This window comes from Otolemur garnettii, unplaced genomic scaffold (genome assembly GCF_000181295.1).
Source record: "Otolemur garnettii isolate 467f Iridium unplaced genomic scaffold, OtoGar3 scaffold00092, whole genome shotgun sequence".
NCBI lineage: Eukaryota > Metazoa > Chordata > Mammalia > Primates > Galagidae > Otolemur > Otolemur garnettii.
Window position 1 is genome coordinate 6,024,471 of NW_003852487.1, and position 7,413 is coordinate 6,031,883.

The window sequence follows — 7,413 nt, forward strand, 5'->3', positions numbered from 1 at the left end:
TCCCACCCCAGCTCTGCTCAGCTGCTTGCCCACCTCACCTGCTCCTTCTAAGAACCACATTAAAACGTTTTTCAGATGCTTTCTCCTCACTCCCGCCTTCTAACAGATCCAGTGCTTCTCCAGGTGGCTCTACGTGATATGACAAGCCCCTTCCTCTTGGGAAATGTAATAAACTCTCCATTCGGGGCAGTTGTTTGTGTGTTTGTCATCTTATACATCATTAAAACACAAGGCCCTGTCACCCTGGAAGCCTGGAAGGAACAGGAGATGCCTTATAGGTATCCAAGCCCTGGGCTCATAAAGCAACTGAAGAAATGGGCAAAGGACAGCCCAGGAGAGAAATGGGCGAGGGACAGACTGCAGGAGCTCAGAGAAGAAGGCCATGTGTAGTGTAGGATTCCCTTAGCCAGAGATTGAAATCACTAACTCTAATACCGTCTTCCAAAATCACATCTTACATCTAGGTAGTGACCCATGTGGGGACAGCTGCTGCATTTGTAGAAAGACTGTTCGATGTGAATCTAGGTGGGCTCTTTGTTGATAAACGTCTGTTTGTACACAGGCTAGGTTCTATACCAGTGTTTTTCAACTTTTTTAATCTCATGGCATACTTGAACCTATAGTTAAACTTTCACAGCACGCTTAAATTATGCAGATCAAAAAAAAGAATATACTTAACATGCTTTGAACTTCTTTCAAAAATAATTTAATTAATGATCTTTCAAAATTTTCACAGGACACCTAAGATCCTCTCATGGCACCTGTGTGGATGAGAACAGAAGGCCAACCTTAAAAGTCATGCACACTGGTTGAAAATCACTTCTCTAGACAGAAAGGCTGGCCTCTATCCAGACCAGCTCATGTCTGGCTCCCCCCAATGCAAAGATGCTCCAAAGGCACATCACTCACAGTTGGCCTGGGCAGAAGCAATTTGCAGAGCTGACATCAAAGTAGCTGCCCTGGACCCAAGCTCAGTGTCCATTCTAAGGTCTCCTGTTGATGCATGAGACATGCACACCAATTCTCTGGCCCTGGACCACGCCCCCCACCAGCTGAAAAGGGCTTGGCCACAGTACGTAACTTATTTTCAAGCATGTTGCTGCTATACTCTGCCCATCCTTGCAAAGCAAGTGGGCAGGGGGAAAATGAACGTGAGAGCCCTCTTAATTGTCTGCAGAGACCCCAGACTGAGCCTGCAGCTCCCAGCCCCAACCTTTCTTCTGTGAGGCTGTGTAACATTCATGAAGTGCATTCGGGCTTCATCCAAGCTTCCTGTGGGATGGTATAGGGAAAATTTTCCTTCCATTTCTGAAATAATTCTGCTAAACCCCTTTGCCCACCCAGAGATAAACTGGTACATGCAGCACACTCTCAGCTTTTAAGGAGGAATGGGGCTGCCTGTAATGCATAGTTATATTTAATAAGAAACTAAACTACATGAAATGAGTATTTGGATTCTCATCTTGGCTCAGAAATGATCGGGAAATCATTGGAGGTTGATTCCTCCCTAGAGGCAGCTCTCAAATCCACAGTCATCTGGCCTCTGCATGGTCGTGTGTACACACACTATCCCGCTCCAAGGTGAGCCGACAGGTCTTGAGAGGCATTGGCAAAGGGGCCTCTGACTGTGGCAACACAGCGCTCCCTTGAAGCTTGGGCCATACCCAGCACTGGGGAAACACCAGGAAAAGCCAGCAAGGGCTGTAAGAGCCTCCTCTGCCTGCTCAGCCCCTTGGGTCCCAGCAGGAAGCATGGGTGTGTGGGGAGGCACATAGCCCTCTGTTGCTGGGGTGGAGGCCTCCAAGGCCACTCCTGCCTTTGGGTATGTGTGGAGGTACAGGGTCATTCAGCCTCACACTGCTGCATTTGGTCACAGCCTTCCTGAGCCTTGTCTTCAGGGTAGGGATGACCAGGAGGCATAAGGATGGAGCGTGTGGCACTGGTCTTCCTTGGAGATATCACAGCCTCTAGACTCCTTGGGCCTCTCTCCATGTGGCCTGTGCACATCAGGCAGGGCTCACCACCATCCCCACACTGCACACAAGAGTCCCTTGCTGCTACTGTGCTGTATGGGGTATGCGTGCCTGAAGGCCCAGCTCTGGAGTCAGACTGTCAGGGCAAAACCACCAACCCTGCCTGTGCTCGCTGTGTGGTCTTGGGCAGGTAACTCTACCTGTCTGCACTTGTTCTCTCATGTTAAAATGAGGAGCATAATTCACATATGTATTTATTTGGGATTACACCAAACAGAGCTGTAGTCATGAATCGTTGGCACTGATCATTTCAGAGATGATGCCAGGAGGAGCCAGGAACTGAGTCAGTATGTGAGATCCAGCTGTTGCTGTGAGCCCGAGGAGGGCAGTCACAGGGCCCACAGCATTCAGTCCAGCCCCAGGGGTCAGCTTTCAGAGCGCTGAGGGCCAGAGGTGCTGAAGATCTGCCCCAGGAGTGCACCCTCCAGTCTGTTCACGTGTTCCTCCATTCCTTTGCACACACATAGCCAAGCCATTCTTCCAGGGGTGGATCCTCAGTCTGCAAGGAGAGACAAGGGCAGCCAAGAAATGACCCCTTCTGAGGTCCTGCCAGGGTCCTTTCCCCTGTGACTGAACACAGGGTGTTCACAGCAGTTTCCACATCCTTCAGAGGGAGGGGACACTTTGGCCATGGGGCTGGGTGACACTAATACATGGGGAGGGGACACTGGATGACACTAATACAGAGAGGGGAATGCCTGGCCACATAGCTAGGTGACAGCCATACAGGGAAGGGGACACCAACACAGGGAAGGGGACAACTGGCCAAGGAGCTGCTGACATCCAGAAACAGCAGGCAGGAAGCCTCCGCATAGGTGCTGCCCTCGCCCTCTGACTCATTTGTTCACTCATCCATCGGCCACTTGCTGAGTACCTGCTCCCTGCCAGATACTCTTCTTGGCACTGGGGACAACGTCCGAAGACAGACAAACTCTTGTCCTCAAGAGCTCACCCTCATATAGGAGAGGCAGACAATAAGCCAGAGAACAAGTGAACACTGTCTCAGGTGGTGGGAGTGCAGGGTCATGAAACCGGTCCGTGAGGAGAGTGCAAGTGGGAGAGCAGGCCAGGCTGCCCTGGGCAGAGTGGTCGGGGCAGGGCTTTCTGAAGCCCGATGCTGCAGAAGCCTGAGACTACAGCTCCTGATGACCTCTTCTCAGGCTGAGCTGAGAACGGGGCAGGGCACTTTCTGTTGGCTGCATAGAGCTAGCCCTCCCTGGAGCAGGCTTTGCCCTGGGGCCCACACTTCAGGCTGTCCTCCCTGTCCTTGCAGGTCAGCCCTGGGGCCAGGGTCAGCGCTCAGTCTCCAGCTCCTGCACAGCGCTTATGCCAAAAATATGAGAAGACAGACCAGGGCTGCCATCAGAGGGCTGGCAGTGGGCAGGGCCAGCAGGAGGGGAGCCTGGGCACAAGGGGGCGACAGTGCTTCAGGTCTTCAGATAGGATGGGGTGAGGGTGGGGCGGGTGAGGCGCCGTGGAGGCTGGGGGCAGAAGACAGCAGGCTGATGGGGCACAAAGCAAGGCATGGTGTGAGTCTTGGATAGAGAGAGGGTGAGTCGGGCACCAAAGTCCTAGCAGAGCAGCCTCAAAGAGGGACGAGGAAGTCTGAATTGCTTGGTGCCCCAGGGTGGGCTGAGCATACCTGGGGCCTTCCCATCTGCAAACAGCCCCAACATGGACCCCACAGCACTTCTTCCCTGTTACCTGCTGCTTAAGGGCTCAGGGTACCAGCAATGAGCAGACTTCCATGTCACCCTCTGCCTGTGAGTCAGCTCACGAAATAGCCCAAGGGTGACACTGGATGCCCCGAACTTATCTAGAAAAAGCTCATCTCAGACAGGGGCTGTGCAGCCCACTGCAGGAGGAGCAAAGCTTAAAGCTCAAATTCCCATTTTATCCTGAAAACCTGAGAGTCTTCCAAACACAAAGAAGTTTGCTTCTTTCTTTTGCTTGCTTTCTTTTTATTTTCCAGTTAGAGAAGAGGAGGAAATATCCAGGGGAAGGAAAGGGTAGGAATAAAGTAGACCTCGGCAACCCAGTGGGAACAAGCCAGACTTAGCTTCTGCTGACATCATTTCCCTGAACTTTCCACTGAAGTACTGTGTACTTGCAGCAAAGTGCTCAGTGGGTCTTCACAAGCCAAGCACACTCTGGCCAGCACTGAGGCCCCAGAACATGGCACAAGCTGCCCCCAGTGCCTCTGTGGTCTTCCTGCAGCATCTCCCCTGGGGAAACCTACGCCCACCCTGGCAGCACAGATTTGTTTTCCCTGTGGGACCAAAAAGGAAGCAAAGGGGCAAGGAATGAGGGAAGCTTCCCTCTGGAAAGTGGCCTGGGACACAGGCACCAGCCTTCAGCAGCTCCAAGGAGACCCTGCATTCCACAGCAAGGCCAAGGGTGCGTCTCACATATTAATGGAAAAAAGCCATTTTATACCACTTATGTACATTCTCTTGAGAAAAATGATATATTTCTATTCCTTTTTCTATATGGATTTTTAAACACAAAGGTGTTTACATTAATTGGATAGAGATTCAATTTGGTCTTGATTACCTTTGACTTCAACGAGTTAATGGGTGTTATGCAGCCCACGGAACAGTGTTATAGCTTACTCTGTTTGCATTTTAATTATAACCCTTCTCAGAATTTCCCCAAATGCCAAGATCAGAGTGGAGATGTCCATCCAAATATCTGGAGCTGAAGCCCGTGGTGGTCCAGTCATGGTCCTTGCCGTGATTTGGCTGCCTCTTGTCCCCATCCTTGAAGGGCCAGAACAGCCACAAACGACGCTTTTCCTTGATGCCTAAGACTCTTTGTCTTCGTTTTCTCTGTTGTTGAGGGAGTAGATGAGATTCCTTCTTCACAAAAGAAGAGAAAGATCTGAGAAACTCCTTCCTGAGGAACTGATTAGGGCAACGGTTCTCAACCTGTGGGCAACCCACAGGAACTGTATTAAAGGGACGTGGCATTAGGAAGGTTGAGAAGCACTGGATTAGGGGGTTAACAGGCACTCTCCTGGGGTAGGGGGATGTCTGTTTTTTGTTTTCTGTTTTTGTTTTTGAGATAGAGCTCATTATGTCGCCCTCAGCAGAGTGCGATGGCGTCGCAGCTCACAACAACCTCAAACTCTTGGACTTGGGCTTAAGCAATTCTCTTGCCTCAGCCTTCCAAGTAGCTAGGACTACGGGCGCCCACCACAACGCTCAGCTATTTCTTGGTTGCAGTTATCATTGCTGTATAGCTGGCCCGGGCTGGGTTCAAACCCGCCAGCCTCGGTGTATATGGCCAGCGCCCTAACCAGTGAGCTACATGTACCACTGGAAGTCTATGTTTTACAAGCAGACCAAGGCAGACACTGATGCCTCCTGCACCTCAGAAAGAATATGGGGTAATGAGAGGGCAGGGCAGGGCAGGGCAGGGAGCCTCATCGTCTCTGAAGCCTCTCCTTTGTGTGTGCCAGCAAAGAGGACTTCTCTGGACAAATTCAAAAGCTCAGGCTGCTGGACAGCAGGTTCCTCTGCACAGCCTAGACCTGACACCCTCCCCTTGAAGACACCTGAGCTAGTGTCTGTCTTCATGCCTTTTCCAGGCTGGAAAGTATGTGATCTCTGGGGCATGTTTGTCCCACCTCATTTAACAGGGCATCATACATGAACTTGCTAGGGATGGTGCTGATTGTAGAACAAGATCAAGGTTACAAAACGCCTCTCACTGCAGGGTAAAAAGAGAATGGGAAACTCCTCTGTTCATGGTGCTGCCTTTAAATGGTCTTTCAGAAAATTGCCAGAAATGACAAATTGAAGGAAACAAGAAAGGAATTGCATTTTGCCCTATGCATTCCTGAGAATTGCTTCTGTAAATGACAAAAGCGTGGTCCAAATTGACTCCAGTCCATTACATCACCATTAGTGTGGGGTGTGTGCAGGCCTCTGTGTGTGTGAGTGTGTGTGTCTGTGGGTGCCCATGGTTGTCCCCATGCAAAGGCTCACATGCAGCAGAACAAAGCCAACCCATATAAAAACAACTGTGTGTAGAGAACCAGAAAATGAAATGGAGAGGTTTTCCCAGAGATGGAGCTCTAGAAATATCCTTGAAACGTAAGAGCTGGGTCTCCAGATGGAAAGAGCACGCATAGTCCTGGCAACCTACCCACAGGGTCCCTCTTACCCCAGCCTGTCCTGGCCACTTGCTCCACAGAGGAGAAGGCACTTGCTGTTTGCCACCAGGGCAGGAGCAAAGCCACGCAGCAGGCAAGAGAAGGCAGGGTGCCTCAGACCCCAAGAGCAATATGCAGTGCAAAAGAACACTCCACTTTCTTTTTCTTCTGCTTGGTCCAAGTGAAATAAAATTTATGCTTAACAAAAAAAGTAGCTCTGGCTTTCCGTGCCGCCCAGGGAGGGCCCATACAGTGTCGTTCTGGATTCCCACCATAACTTAAAGGGAAATTTTCACAATGTCCAGAGCCCTTGATGTCCTGCAAATGGAGGAGGATGTCCTCAAATTCCTTGCAGCAGGAACCCACTTGGGTGGCACCAACCTTGACTTCCAAATGGAACAACAGTACATCTACAAAAGGAAAAGTGATGGCATCTACATCACAAATCTGAAGAGAACCTGGGGAAAACTTCTGTTGGCAGCTGGGGCCATTGTTGCCCTTGAACACCCTGCTGATGTCAGTGTCATCCTCCAGGAATACTGGCCAGCGAGCTGTGCTGGAGTTTGCTGCTGCCACTGGAGCCACTCCTAGTGCTGGCCGCTTTACTCCCAGAACCCTCACTAACCAGATCCAGGCAGCCTTCCGGGAACCTCGTCTTCTAGTGGTTACTGATCCCAGGGCTGACCACCAGCCTCTCACAGAGGCGTCTTATGTTAACCTGCCTACCACTGCTCTGTGTCACAGGGATTCTTCTCTGCGTTATGTGGACATCGCCATCCCATGCAACAACAAGGGAGCTCACTCAGTAGGTCTAATGTGGTGGCTCTTGGCACAGGAAATTCTCCACATGCGTGGCACCATCTCCCGTGAACATCGTGGGAGGTCATGCCAGATCTCTATTTCTACAGAGATCCTGAAGAGATTGAAAAGAAAGAGCAGATGGCTGCTGAGAAAGCTGTGACCAAGGAGGAATTTCAGGGTGAATGGACTGCTCCAGCTCCTGAGATTACTGCAGGCTGATGAAGGCTGCAGGTGCCTTCTGTGCCTACTCAGCAGGTCCCCACTGAAGACTGAAGTGCCCAGCCTGCCAGTAAAGACTGGTCTGCAGCTCCCACTGCTCAGGCCACTGAATGGGTAGGAACAACCATGAGTGGTCTTAAGCTGTTCTTCCACAAACTCTTAAACAAGATGGAAATAAAGTTGGAGGAAAATAAACATCAGTTT

The 7,413-nt window shown here is 50.8% G+C and overlaps 1 pseudogene; it reads left to right on the forward strand.

Moving 5' to 3' along the window:
* The first annotated feature begins 6,486 nt into the window (after positions 1–6,486).
* The window catches only part of LOC105887540, a 17,736-nt pseudogene continuing 16,809 nt past the window's right edge, over positions 6,487–7,413 (forward strand).